Source organism: Tetrao urogallus (genome assembly GCF_951394365.1).
Source record: "Tetrao urogallus genome assembly, chromosome: 7".
NCBI classification, from domain to species: Eukaryota; Metazoa; Chordata; class Aves; order Galliformes; family Phasianidae; genus Tetrao; species Tetrao urogallus.
The window spans coordinates 48,911,284-48,927,493 of NC_136820.1; positions in this window are offsets into that span (position 1 = coordinate 48,911,284).

Genomic DNA, 16,210 nt, shown 5'->3' on the forward strand with positions numbered 1-16,210 from the left:
CAAATGACACTCTGGCTAAACAGCCTTCAACCCTGAAGGATCAGCTTCAAATCGGTTTCTGATTTGTGTAAATTCATTTGTTTGCTGGGATGAAAGGTTTGCTGATGGGATGAAAGGTTTCCTGAAAGCATACTCATAGTGATTAGAATACACACGTTTGTAGAAAGTTGGAGAAATAAATGGAAAAGCACAATGAAAGTGAGAAAGAATTCTGCTGACTCTGTGTATGGAGCCTTAAATCAAGAATTACTTGAAAACTTCCATCAGTGAGAACTGCTTTTCACTCTGTGTTATTCTTGTATTTCAATGAGCTATTAATGACTATATGGAGAAAAAAATGCCACCTCTCTCTGCAATGAACTCTCTGACTTGTCACTATTTTGAACTGCAACATATATATTTGAACTGTGACACACATGCCAGGCATTTTTCCTGTGCAATGTACAGAAAAAAAAATATATATATATTAAGCCAATTATATTAATGTGATGAAATTTAAAAGTTGATCTGGGTGTTTCTATGGTCACAGACCTATGTTTATAAGTTTGGTCTTCCCCCAGCAGTTAAAAGAGGAGCCTGGTGACCAATAAGAAGGCAAGAACTCATTCTCTACATTCCATTAGCTTCATAATTCCACATTAAATGATGGGTTTAGTGCCATATGGTAGCGACTGATATGAAGAAGAAAGGAAAAAATTAATACTATGCACATACTCATGCACACATGCACAGGCACACAATTAAATACATGCGTATGTATAAAATATGTGTTTGTGTGTGCATATACAAATTAAGTACACAGATGTATATATATCAGATGATTAACCATTCAGGTTTCCTTCAGGAAATGGCCCATATTGATGGAGTGAGGCAAAAATGTTGTTAACCTTTTCGATGATTCTTCATGCTGTTAAGATTTCCTTTGGTCTGGATTTGGGTTTGAGATTTTTATTTTCAGTTTAACTGAATGGATATCCTCACTGCAATTCTAATTTTCTGGAGTCAGCCTGGAAACCGCAATGCAGAATTCTTTCCAGGCGCTGTGACTTTCAACACGTAACCTAAATAACAATACTGTTTTTACCTAATGGCCTAAACATCTTCAGCATTAAATGAGGGATAAATTTGTCATGAGGTCGAAAGTTAAGAACTCTTAAATAAAAGAGTAGCAAGAATATGCATGTGAAAGACAGCAGTAATATGATTTCCAGGCATCAATTTTCTTTTCAAATTATAGCTCAGAAATCCGTGAGCTTATACTGTTGCAGTTTCAAGTTTATCTCACAAGTACAAACCAGAAAAGTTCAGGTATTCATTTCTTCTGCCTTTGCCTGATTCTTCTGCCTGAACGTGAAGGGACGTTGAATTCCCCCAAGCTGAAAGTTGCCTCCTTATTACTAATAGTAGAGCAGTGTCAAGGAGCTCTCAAAAAAATATTGTCTTATTTCCAGTAGGGAAACAAGGAGCAAAACTGCTTTGCTCGGAGAAATGTGAAGCATCTCTAAAAGCGAATGCATGAATCCCGATTCAATGAGAATCTGAACAACAGTCAACTAATATGGTTCACATGCAAAAGTGGTGCCTGCAGCCCCAGTTCATTAGCATTTATGATATAAATTGGTCATTGGGGTGAATCTTAGTTTTCACACAAGTTCTGGATGTTTTCAATAAAAATGCTTCTCTATACAGGAAGCCAAAAGCTGTCTACCAATACATCTCATAGCATCCAAAATTAAATCTGAGTTTTCCTTTTGGAGCAGCGTGATTCTGAGCACCCACATGATGCACAGCAATGCCCTATTTATTCTGTACTGACTAATTTCCTTGGTGAATTCCATTAGTCTAGAGAGGTTTGGCAGTCTGAAATTACTGATTCTGATGCGAGGGGAGAAACTGAGTCTCAAGTGTTCATCCCATTTCCAGCTCTGGCAGTGACCTTCCGTGTAATTGCCACCATGTCGTGTCAACTCTGAGCCCACTGCTCCCTCGCAATCCGCCTTGACCACCACCCATCCGTCATGGGGTGTGTTGTGATTATCCAGAGTTCACTGATTTAAGTGGACAGCAATCTATACGCTACCCTAACGCAAGCAATTTCTTATTAGGGCTTGGACATGAAAATGGGGATGGGCTGAGTCATTAGTTGGCTGGGATTTAGGTCTTTTCCCTAACAGACTCAACCACTACCGCTCCGGGAAGTGCTGGTGGTAATTCAGGAGGTGTTGCTTTTTCCAGAGCCTGTGTCTGTGCTGCTTTATTTTTACCCTCAAATTCCCTGCTATAGCCTGGACACATCACTGCTTAGGTCTTCACAGCTGGGAAGTCACTCAGAATCAAAGTGCCATGTAGTCTTGTGGGGAGAAGGAATGAGGGATATTTTCCAAAGAAGGTCAAAGGACCACAATCAATGCTATGATATATGTATTTATTTTTTTTCCATAGGACAAGCAGTGCACTGGCAATTACTCTTCTCTCTCTTGCAATGCCCCAGGTGACCAATGGAGGACATATTGAGAGCAGGGGAGCTGATAAGGGATTTATCTCCAAGGAGCACGTTTTCATAATCACACACAGATGTTTTCGAAGCTATTCCCTTCACAGATCCCTTAGCAAAACAGTGCTCATATCGATCTCCGAAACACCAAACACCAGTGGTGTATTTTCACCAAGGTCTGACCAATTCAACACAGCTATTCTAGAAAGTAAAACTAAGTTGGAAGTTCCCCAGGTACTGGGAGGTTCATATTAATGCCATTGAGAGAGGGAACTAAGGAGAAGTGAGAAAACATTTTTACAGGGGGAAAAGAAGTTGCTTCTCAATTGCAGGCAGCACAGATCAGTGTTTGCTGTTCTCCAAGTCTCCCAGCATATTCTGAGACAAATGTTCATATTTCAAAACAGAGATGATTTCCTGCGACATTCACTTTCATTTCTTCAAGTGTTTTACATAAAATATTGTGAAAGAAATTTCACCCCACTTTGGTACCTCCTATCGTATTCCAAATTCATTTTTGCTAGATATTTAATTTTTTTGTTTAGAAGAGAAAGATGATTCTCAGTGGAAACGTGTAAAAATATTTTCAGCAGTACTACCAGAAAGAGCTGAGAAAAGTTCAATGGAGACAAGACCATGGGAGATGCCCTGTTGCAATGATACGCCATGGAACTTAGTTGATGGAAAGGAAGCATGAAGAGTGAGAAGGGAACATGAACCTACAGTGCTTTAAAATAAGTAATCAAAACCTTTGCACTGACTCTGCCTGCAATACCAGGTGTTACACCAGGCTCATTCCAGTTTGGATCATTTCATTCTAGGTACAGAAAGCTTGTCTTGCCCTTTTGCTTCAAGTGTCCTGGTGGAGGAATACTCTGATGATGATAGAAAGAGTCAAGGACAACGAAGAACCTGGTGAAAACGTCTGCTGGAGAGAGCAAGAACAAGAGAAGAGAATAGGAAAATTCCTGAAGCAGAGTGCAAAATAAATTGAGCAGTAAGGTAACTTTAATTAACCAAATGGTTCTGATTAGCAAACCAGATAAATGCAAAACCTCCCGCGCAGAAAATAAATAAATAAATAGATAAATGAATAAATAAATAAAAAAAATAAAATAACATAAAATAAAATAAAAAGGAGATCAGAACAAGAAACAATGGATCTAAATCTGAAAAAAAGTTATTTTCAGCCTGACCTACACTGTCTGGTTCGGCTAATAAGAACCTGTACATTCTAGCCAGAAAGAGATAAGATGTCCACTGACTGTAAGAAATGGCAGATTCACATATCCATGGAAAATGGAAACTTAATATGAAGATGAATAGGATGAAGATCTGGGATCCCACCGATTGGAGAAGAAGGTTTCTTCTTGTTTTATGTTTATTTGTTGGTTAGTTTGTTTTACATGTATAAGTAAGTAAAAAATAAGAGAGATGGGAACAGCAATCATGGTATACTTGCATTCAACATTACAGAGAAAATGTTTTTAAAGCATAGCAAAACAAGAGTATCAATTCACAAGAAAGCTCTCTAAACTGTTCTAACCTCCCCTCTAGGGTTTGTCCCCAGGATCTGGTCTAGTTGTTACTGAAGGCAGTGACAGACAACTGTTGATTTTAACAGGAATGTCACGCGTTTTGTAAGTCAAAGGCATTAGAAGAATGTTTTACTCACTTCAAAGAAATGAGCCCAAAGTCTCTTCTCTCAGAGCATGGATTTCTAACCTTTTGGCTTGACAAGGCTGTGTTGAGCGAAGAAGAATTGTTTAGGGCCACATCTAAGAAGGTTGCTCCGAAAGTAATGCCTCCCAATTATCACATGGAAATGACAACCTATACAAAGAGTACAATAACCTAATTTGATAGAAAAAAAATCTCAGCTATAAAACTCTCTTTTTCAACACAGTTAGATCTGAGTTTTCACCAACCCTGAACAAGAGCCTGCATGTTAGGCTGTTGCCACTGTTGAAATGTACCACCCACCACTTCACTGTGCTCACAGCCACTGTTAAGCCTCCATAAGCATTCAACAAGCAGCAATTAATGACAATTAAGGCCCTTCTTCCTGAATGGAGGAATTCAATAAACCTTTGCTTTATCCACACTTGCACGTCAGACACCATTCTGACAGATTGCCTTCTGCTGCCATCTGTCACATGGCTACAAAATTTGAAATACAGATGGGAATGTTCCACCTCTACTGCCATACCCCCAGCATCCACCTCAGACGTCACAGGCCATCATAAAATATATAATACAGGTAATGTGCATAAGTAACAAAACATATTTTAATTTTCAATTAAAAAAAAAATATATATATATATAAAAAAAAGGAAAGCAGCAAACCCATAAAACTAGTGGGATAAGTGACCCTGTTTTTGTGAAACCAGTGCATTAGATTGGTTTGATGCCAGTGGCTGCAGTTCTTAGTATGCTCTCAAAGTGTTCATCAGAGGTTTCTAATGAAATTTTACTCCTCCTGAAATTATTCTTGAAAATAATTGCTCCTAAATGTACAAACTGCCAAAGAGTGATGACAGGAAAAAGGTGTTACTGTGAAGTGAACGGCATTTCTCTGGTAAAATAGGTCTGGTAAAGAGATATAATCAATTTTTTTATTTGAACTCAATATATTCCATTTGAAAATTTACAGCTCATGCATTTATTTGCCATAACTTGAGCTAGCACTGCACTGCACTCTCCCCATGCCCTGCTTTCAGCCCAGATAGGGTTCGTAGAGCACTGATGCTTGGTTGGGGTCAGACCAGGCTTTTCTCTGGCTGTTTGTTGGACATGCCTACCTCAGAGCATGAAACTCGTCAAAGGACTTTATTCAACTGTAAATGTGCCATCTGAACTAGTCATATAGGCACTATGGGCAATCACAACAAGTATGTTTTCCTCCAAAGGATGTTTTATGTTAGTTACACTAAACACCTACTGGAAGCTGGGAACACTTGTATTCTGGAGGTACTTACCTCTGCATTGACTATCCAGGGAGCATAAAGGACAAACTTGGCCTGAATACCTGATACTTCGATGTTCTGAAGTAGATTATGTGAACAGTCCTTTGCAAAAACAGCACAAGAAGCAGTCATTGTAGGTCTTTGAAAAAAGTTACTCAAATACTATATGGGCAAGTTCAGAATCCCAGCCATAAAATTAAGGTAGTTCTGCTCACTTATCTTTCTTAAGAAACTTTTCCTGAGAAATGTGAAAAGGAAATACTGTTTTATGTCAACTCGATTGGCTCTACCGGCAAACCTCCAGTCAAAACTGTTCATAATTTAGTAAAGTTTCAGTCTCTGTATGCTCTAAGAATTTTATTTTGAACCAAATCATCTCTGACAGTCACATACAGGCACAAAACACACACACACACAAAAATAAAATAATAAAAAAAATAAAAATAAAAAGAAGTTTATACTGAAAACCAACATGGAAAAAATATTCCAGATAAAATAACCCTTATGTAGGGAAAAAACTGTCAGGAATGTCTCAGAAGATATTGTAGCTCAACCAGCAGTCATTTTGCTTGGTGCAGGAATAACTGCTTGGGTATCTCCAGGCTGGGTCTTTAACCTGGAGGTCAGGAAAAGCCAGGCATGGGAACTTCAGGTGTTAACATCTGTGACTATCTGAAAATCCATTCATGGGTCAAGGACTGGAGAAGGGAATGTGAGTCTTCCTAGAAGCTGTGTGCTTCTTGTGGAGTAAAAGCCTTTGTCAAGGACCAAGGATGCAAAACTGGGGGCTCAAGGAAGTCAAGAAGAGCAACCCAGGGCACCCACCAGAGGTACTGGGAAAAGGCCCAGATCACCTGTAGATATGAGCTCTGCAGGTCCTGTTATCTGAGACATGGCAGAGGATTGTCATGGACAATGTAGTGTCAGCTGGAGAAGTGGAAAACATGCAAAGTCTCATCTGGGCCATCTTCATCTTTCTTGTTGCATTATCACAGCTGAACTAGCACACGGTTACATAAATAGATATAGATGGCAAAAGCACCTCCAGTGTTTGAGGCTATCTGACCAGTTAGAACACTGCATGTTTAATCTGAACGGCACCAGCGAGCCAGTTGAAGAACAAGACCTTTGGATTTAACTTGGCAGAACAAAGGAGACTCTATCAGAGTTCATGAAGAAAGATTTAATTGAACTGCAGTTCTAATCTAAAAAACCACTGTGCTGCGAGCATGTAGTTTTATTGCTCTGAGGTCAGCATCTCTTGATGGCTCCAGAAGAAACTGCGTTTGAGCTATCACGTAGCTACGTGACACATCTGTTTCAGCAGATTTACTCTGTCATCTTATGGGTGAAAATTATCATTAAAGAGCCTGTAAAGAAATTACATCTTCAGAGACAGCCATTAGAATGGATTTGCACACAACTCTACCCATCTAAGAGTAAGAAGTCCAGTCATAGCTAATCATCTGCTGTTCTCTAGTCAGTGGAAAGTCTGGGACATCCACAAGAAGTGTCATCCCATACATTTTAGGTACAAATGAATATTTCTGTAGATTCCTGAATATGTATGTGAAACAGAGCAATGCTGACTAGATCACAGAATCACAGAATCACAGAACTGTAGAGGTTGGAAAGGACCTCCAGAGATCATCAAGTCCAACCCCCCTGCCAAAGCAGGTTCCCTACACAATATCTAACATTTAAATGGATGTGGATAAGTAAAATAATAAATCCATTTTAAGGCAACATAAATCTCTTTTCTTGAATTTGGAAAGTTCTTTGTGTCATATTTTTGGTTTTTCCTGATCAAAAGTACTTTACACATGATGTAGCTAAATAATCCTACGTAATTCACAGGAGCTGAGATTTCAGGTAAAATTCCATGTCTCACAAGACAAACAGGAAAAGTAACCATGGTGATAATACTGTTGAACAGCGCTTGCACTGCTATAAAAAAAGACAACAGACTGTCTTTATGCAGCCTCATTGGTGACTACAGAATCATACTACTGGATGTGGTTAAACTCATCAGCTCCAAAGATCTCAGTCCATGCAACCACAAGTTGACACATTTTCAACTGTCAGCCTTTAACAAGAATTTTCACCAGAAATGACCAATTTTGAAAATATTTTTACTCTTGCCCAAAGGTACATTGTAAATCAATACTTTTCTTTTATTCGTGTTCACAGAAATTGGATGGAAATCCCTACATACATTTAATCACAGAATTACTGTAAGCCTCTAAAGAGAAACAGATTCAGTTTCTCTGAAACTGCTTCATTTGGAATCAACAGTACAGAGGAAAAAGCTTGAGAGCACATCAAAATTTTGGATACATCAAGTCTAATTCTCTGTAAAGAAATGGCTTATGTGCTCATTCATCATTTCTTCTCAGCTTCATCCCAAACTTCCAAGCAATATTATAAGAGGATGCTTGAGCACCCTCCATAATCCTGTATTTCCCAAACATAGACTGTCCAGGAAGGAGTGTCACCTGCACCTAGGATAAACATAGGCATCATCTAAAGCAACATTGAGTAAGTAGGGGCTGCACAACTCATATCTCATGAACTAAAAGCACCATGTGGTGCTGGATGATGCTAATTGGTGAAGAGATCTATCATCCCATTACCCTCTCAAGTCTTCTCATGTAGTATGAGAGACAAGACACCAAATGTGAAAATGCAATTAAGACTTCGGATTTCAGTAATTAGTGAAGAGATGAAAGTGTAGAAACCTCCTGTTCTTAGGATTTCACTCAAGAACAGAATGCTAGTCCCTTGCAAAGGCTTTTAAGAAGCAAATATTTAGAAGTATTTTGCAATACTAAACAACACTGCCTGGTTTTCCTGATTTCCTGGTTAGCTTTGGGGATCTCAGGTTGCACTCATCACTATGCAGGGGGGGCAGTTTACAAATGAATGGAACCCTCAAGGCAGGCTCCATCTTGTAAATTGAGATGTCTACATTTATATGTTTGCATGTGGGACTGGGTGTCTAAACTACCATCAAAGTCAGTGGAGTGCTTAACTGGACAGAGAGATCGACTCCAAGGCATACCCTTACCAGGCTCCCTCTCATGCATTCACTTTCACAGACTGGGATTGACTCATCTTCTTCCTTCAGCTCACCAAAATTTCAGAAATGTACCCTCATCAGTCAGGGGCAATTTTTTATCCTTGCTGAGGACACCACTGCAGACCTGTTAGAGTAAAAGTACACTATTAGCGTGCGTATCCTCTCCACACCTCCCAGATGTCCATTCTCAGCATTGCTTCCTAATTGTATGCAGATTTCTAACCAATACCCCCCCACCCCCATATTTTACTCTTCTTCCTCAACTCCTAATTGATCAGAGCACTGAACAGCTGCTGGCTATTTTCTCTTCCTGAGAAACATGCAGTAATTGTATGTATGGGCTCCAAATCCCTAAACATTTGGAGAGGCGAAGGACTTGAACAGGAGCCAGTTCTTTTTCCAGCGCTGGTACTAGGAGCAGTGGCAGGCATTTAAATCATGTCTGCGTGTGTTGGGAGGGGGCACTGTCAAACTTGCTGAGATTCGCTTCGAGGAAGGAAACAAAGAGAAGAAAAAGAAATATTCAAGAAATAAAAAAAAATAAAAATGAAACCAGCAATCAACGAACCAAGACGGATCAAATTGTTGGAGTCCATCCCAGCTCTAAAGCAATCAGGTTTTTTTTTTTGCTAAGCTAAATGGCGCTCTTTCTTCCCAGTGCTCACCCACATCTCCCAGAGTGCAGGTTGCTGCATGGAGAATGGTCTGGCTCCATCCTGCTTTAAACTTAGAGTTATCCATTAGGAATATGAGTATTTTCATGTTCAGTTCTCATCTCACTGAAGAGAAAGAGGACTGCAGAGGCAAATCCCACCTTAACACAGCTGGAAGTGTTTCTTCCAGATGAAGGTAGACATGGCACTGAGGAACATGGTTTGGAGGATATGGGTGATAAATATATGGTTGGACAAGATTATCTGAGTGGCATTTTCCAACTGTAATGGTTGGTCTGTGGTTCTCTTGTTCTTTCTGCTATACAGAAAGTCTAAGCTAATAGGCTCCTTGCCAGTACAGCCAGCCTTGTTCCAGCAGTTGGTGAACTCAAGTCATACCTGTGTGTAAACGTGTACCTAGCAAACAAGGTATGTAATTTGTCTGAACATGACAGCTACTTATCAGTCTTGCAGTATCATAAACTTCATTAATGCCTTAACATAAAACCACTTAGAAATCAATGATCAGATTTTTTTGTATGTGTGTGTAAAATGTGAGAAGTGGAATGATTAGGCCAAGAGAATAAACTTCATCTCAGAAATAACCTCCAGGTTTTTCATAAATCACGTTTCCAAGGTAAACACTGAAAATGGTATGTCTGATAGACAAAGACGAACTACCATTGCAGTGGGATCCATCTCAGTCGTCTACACGTACCCACCTGGTCTACACAAAGTCTCTCTCTGTATCAGTAGAAACAAACACTTCCAGAAAGTGATGTTTCTAACGAGATAGATTAGTTTGGCTAAGTTTAGCTTAGTTTAGCTAAAGACTGGGTGTTTATATGGTCTTTCTGAGACTAGCATTCAATGGCTAAATGTCCAAAATTGGTTGAGGTGAATTCCACTTCACATCTCAAGCTCTCTTAACAGTTTAGTTGTGAAATGAATGTAATCTAAAGAAGTAGAAATCTCAGCAGGGATGAAAACAGACCAAGCCCCAGTTGCTCCCAGAAGAGGTGAGTCAATAGGGAAGAAGTCAAAATAAGAGAAGACAATGCAGAAGGCAACTCTGGCCCCAAATTCTTAAGCATACCAATGTCTCCCAGAAAAGTATATTCTTTTGGGGCCAGAACCATAGCACAGACAGACGAGACAGTGCCTTCTTCTCAGCCATGAGAAAGCCTAAGGGACTTGCAGACCGAGGTGCAAAGAAATGTAGTTTCTGGTACAGGCAAATAGACCAGCTCAGCATACATTTCTACATTTCTAGGAAAGAGTCAGCAGGACTCAGCAGGACTGGTTTTCCCAAGTTCAGAACTTTCCAGTAAATAGTGTAATTTCACAGAACTCTCCAATTAATAGTACAAAATGAACTCCTACAGAACGGAAGAAAATGCTGTCATGCAAGTCACAAGAGAGGAGAGAGGAACGCACTTGACTACCAATGGCAATCCCAAATCATGGACTGACCATCACTCCACTTTGAACTTCAGAAAAGATGGTCTATCACCGAGAGAAAAAAATGAGGCCTCAGTTCCCATTCATGAACTCCCACTCCTCAATGCTTCATTTCTAATTTTGGCATCGAAGAACAGTTTAAATTCCCTGCAGGAGCCCTAGGGAAAAAATAACCCCGATATGAAAATTGACACCTGAGCTGCTGTCACTGCAGTTCAAAAAAGACCCCTAAAAATGTAATTCCTGGAATAGCTGCTAAAATCTGATAAAATTTTGTGTGGGCCCAGTAACCTTACACTGGACATTTGTGGCTACTTCCTAGAGAAACAAGAGAAAGCAAAGAAAATTCTTCGTCGACAAATAGCACATGTAATACTACAATTGGCTACATTCCTAATAGGCTCTCCCTGCCAGCCATACAAAGCCTGAAACATTAGAAGAGAGGTGTGATTGTTGTCTTGCACTGAGCTTGCTCTTTGAGGAGCTTGCAGCACAGGTAGACCTGGCTCAGGTGTAGTTGTCTTCACAGGTAAAGCAAAGGAGTGCTGGAGTCACATAACTGGAGAAGGTGATTAAGAAATCAGGCCTGTGGGAATACAGCTGATGCCCACATGGCAGCTTAGCTTTCCTCAGCCTCCAGAACCACACAATAGCGACCACACATAAGCGATCCTCTGTAAACCTGAGCACAGTGCTTGAGTTCAGCTCCTTCAGGACACTGGGGCTGACACCTAAGCCCAAGCACTTAGGATTCCCCATAGCACTGCATGGACTGAAAAGCAGCCAAGACTCAAATCCTGAGCAAAAATCTTTCCTTGCAGTGCTTATTTCATGTGAGATGAATGCAGGCGTATCCCCTCTGCCATTTTATGTTATACAGACAGCCACAATACCTGCAAATGCCATGATCCCTCACCCAGTTTTGAGAGTAGGAGAAAACAAAGTAAAACAAGTAACAATGATTACAAAAAGCTTCTTTCTACTCAGAGAATCACAGAATCACAGAATTGCAGAGGTTGGAAGTGTCCTCAAAAATCGTTGAGTCCAACCCCCTGCTAAAGCAGGTATCCTACAAAAGGTTGCACAGGTCAGCGTCCAGATGGGTGTTGAACATCTCCACAGAAGGAGACTCTACAGTCTCTCTGGGCAACCTGTTTCAGTGCTCCATCATGCTTTCTGTACAGAAGATCTTTGGCATGTTAAAACAAAACTTCCTACACTCAGGTTTTAGGCCATTACTCTTTTTCCTGTCTATATACACCACGGCCTCATCCATTTGCCTCCACCTCCCTTCAGATACTTATAAACATGTATCAGAACCCCTCTCAGTCTTCTTTTCCCCAGGCTGAACAGCCCCAGTTCACTCAGCCTTTCCTCATACAGGAGATGCTCCAGGCCCTTCATCATCTTTGTGGTGCTCCACTGGATGCCTTCTAGGAGATCCCTGTCTTTTTTGAACTGGGGAGCCCAGAGTTGGATACAGTAAACGTGGCCTTACCAGGGCAGAGTAGATGGGAAGGATCATGCCCCTCAACCTGCTGGCTACACTCTTTATAATGGTCCCCAGGATCCTATTGGCCTTTTTGGCCACAAGGGCACACTGCTGGCTCATGGCCAACCTGTTTTCCACCAGGATCCCCAGGTCCTTCTTCACAGTGCTCCTCTCCAGCAGCTCATCCCTCAGCCTGTATTGATGCATGCAGTTATTCCTCCCCAGGTGCAAAACTCTACACTTGTTCTTGTTAAACCTCATCAGATTCCTCCTGGCCCAACTCTCCAGAGGAATACATCCTCCACAACAAGATTACAGTCTAATTTTTGTCCGCCTATGCATATTTGATTTTGAAAATAGTGAATATTTGTAGTACCTTTAATCTCTTTATTTTGCAAGAACATCTAGACGGTTCATCAGTGGCTTGCTGAGAAGTTATAAGAACTAAGGCAAATGAATCATTAAGACAGTGAGATTACTGCATGTGCATGCTCTGGTTACGTGGGGGGATACATGGGTTTCCCACGTAGGGGTGGTGAGCCATCTCTATATTTGACGTGAGTCATATGAAGGCATGTCTGCAAATTCCATCTGAATGATTCCTGGGAGCTAAGAGAGAGATTTTAAGAAACGCAGCATAAATTTGGGAAGCAAAACATTTTCTGGGATGTCTCAAAAGACCTGCTACTTTAAACAGTAGCTTAGAGGGGAAGGTCTGAGGGGAAGCTCTGATAAAGACCTGGTGAGAGTTTTGAGTCATTATAAACTGAAAGGCCTAAATGCAGCTGGGAAAAGAGGCTGGAAAGTCTTGATTATCCTCTTCTGGGAATAAACCCCACCCAGAGGGAAGCAGGATGGAAAACACCAGCTGTGGCAGATGTGTCTGATGTGAGAGGGAGCCAGATTAGGTAAAGCTCTGCTATGACTGGTGTGGAAGTATCCTCTGCAACCAAGAATAAGGCTGGTAGCATCACCTCTTCCTTTGCTTTTGAAGCCCCAGCTATAAATAGATACCCTGGTTGGAGGATGTGAATGTTGAAATGGAAGGGATGTTCTTCAGCACAAGATTAAATGAGTCTCACCTCACATTAAATGTTTGCATTTATAAAATTAAATGTTATACCACCAGCTCCCTTCCTGTTCCCTTTATATCCAGTGGAGAGACATGAGGTTTACGGCATAATTTCCCAGACTGCAGGATTTTGCCCAAAGATGAGATATGTTTTGTGCTAGATTCCACTGGTGACATTGCCTTTAAAGGGAACTTGAAGTGAAGAGCTCAGAAGTCAGATGAATCCCACCCATAACTGCAGGTGTGCAATACCACGTTGGGTGATGCTAAGCCTGAGAGGCTGCTGGCTTTGTGTGGGACTTCAAAGGCTGTCTGTCTGTCTGCCCTCCTTCCAACCTATTTGAGGTCTAATAAAACCACAGCCTTTCTATAGATAAAGATATTAATAGGAATACTCCCTCCTGTGCTGAGCTGCCTAATTTCCTCAAGCTTGTATGTATGTTATGCTGCCATCTTTCCTTACCCTCTACTAAACAAAGGTATTACTGACCTTTTGATTCAAGAGGAGGGGAAAGACAATTGCCTATTAGAATATCTGGCATCCAGCATGCCTATTCAGTTCTTCTGGAAAACAGGCTCAGGATGAGTCTGTTTCTGAAGCTCAATGGACCATGTTATGAATGGGGAGTTACTGCAGTGCTGCACTCAAAAAAATCCTTTTCTTTTCTTCTGGCAGAAGCACAGCCCCATTTATTTCCCCAGCAGAGGAACACTCCAATCGCCACAGACAATATCTCGTTTAATCACAGCCCAAGAATTTGTGATGTCTGATTTCTCCTACCTCCTTGCTTTCTCCTCAGCATTATTTAATGTTTCCTTCAATAAAACATATTGGCATGGTATCCCGTGTTGCACTACAGGCTCCTGTCCCAAATACAGTCAAAAGCAAGTTTCAAGGCTAAACAAGGTTAAAATTAGGACAGTCCTCAAGGGCATCAGCAAAGCACATGTTTACATGCTCAATGAAAGCAGCTACAATGATTTTCTTTCCATCAAGGACAGTTTCCAGCTATGTGTTGTCATGATTTTCTTTAAAATAATTATCATCACATCTCAAAAGACACTTGCAGCTGTAGGCATTCTCACCCTCCCTAATTACACAGCTAATAAGGGAAGCAGAGAGAACGTCAGAGTGAAGTGAAGGCCAATGGCAAATCCAAACACCTTGGATCCGCCACTTAGTAAGTGAGCTGGCCAGAAACCTTCTGGATCTTGCCAAAGAGGAATGAGGCTATGGAATGAGCTTCCCACGGACTGCTAATGTGGGAGTAAAACCGTCTGCTTCCAAAAGGACACCGTGCTTGTACCTTCCTCAAAACACACAGCGTCATCATAACAGGCTGAGAATCATCTGGGGAGTGCTTAATCTGCAATACCCAGGAACTGACTACTGCAGGGGTGCAGAAACCAAGTCCTGGGGATACAAGTCTGAGCCATGCCAATGGGGGGATTTTAAATTCATTCTTCAACATCACAGGCGATTAACCTGACCCCACTCTCCAAACTGGAGGGGACATGACTCATTCTCTCTCTTCAGCCACTTCATCTTGTACTTGCAAAAGTGTTTCCCATTGAAAACTTCAGAGAGACTGGAACATTTCAGGGGGGGAAAAGCCTTCTGCTTTTTGACATTTAAATGAAATCAAATGAGAAACTTCACCAACAGTTCCTGTCAAGCTGTCATATATGAGCACAAACGCAAAGCCAAAATCAGCATTAAATCTCGTTATGTTTTGAGAGGATTCAAGTTTGTTCATTTTAAAACTGGGAAGGAAAATATATTTTATTCCTAAGAATTCAGAGTGTTTTTCCTGTTGTTGTTCTTGTAGTTTTTGTTTTTTCTTCTGTCCATGGACCCTGAATGTTAGGAGCTGCAGATCTTTAAAAAGATTGTTTGATTGCTCAATCCTACTTGCATAGGGTTTGACTGCAGTGACCATATATTGAGCTTCAAGGAAGTGATGTCAAATACAACAGGAAGCAAGGAAAACATTCTGAGATTTACCCTGCCTGAGAGACTAACCTGCACATTCTGGTGTCATAGAACCATAGAATGGCTTAGATTGGAAGAAGAGATCTTAAAGATTATCTGATTCCAACCCCCGTGTCATGAACTGGTTGCCAACCACAGCATCAGATTGCCCACAGCCCCATCCAACTTGGCCTTGGCACCTCCAGGTTTGGGGCATTCACAGCTTCTCTGGCACAGCAATGCTAAGGTCTCACCACCCTCATGTCCTTCTGTATCACTGCACATGAGCCATTCACAGCTTCATCATTTATCCTAAATTTGGTCCTTTCATTCCCAGAGTATTGAATCTCTATTGCCTGCTAAAGTACTCATTTTTAACCCTGAATGTTCCTCTTGCTTCTGGAACCTTAATGTTTATGTTCACTAACAAGGATGGCCACAGTGAGAATGACAGACTTCAAACATTCCATCAGAAATCACTCTTATCCAAGGCATGAGTTGGAAAGGATGACACTGAGTTTCTCCTCCTGCTGTCTTTATTCAGGGTGCTGAACAGACAATGATCTTTGGAGGAGGCATAGGATGTCCAGCTGGAAGTGATGCCTGAATTCATAGCGTGTAGAATCACCCTGCCTTGCCTGTCAGATAACACTCCATGACAGCTGAAGGCCACAATGAAATATATGATATGGATTTCTAGAGTGCAGGTAAGGGAACAAATCATATTACATTATCATTTTGCTCTGTATATCAATACATTCTTAAGACTGTGGAGAAAAAAGAGAAAAGCCTTAAGTTCACTTTAAGCATCATTTCCTATGTGTACAAGTAACATGACCTCTGTAATTATATCATCAAGCTAGCTGAAGACAGAAAAAGAGAAAAAAATAAGGGCAAAGACTTACAGCTCTTCCAAAAGATGGAATTGAAATATGTAAAATAGGGCAGTGGTGATTGCCAGAATGCTAGAGGTTTTCTGTTCCTTCCATCGTGCTGCACTGTGAGTGGTGTTTAGAAGGGG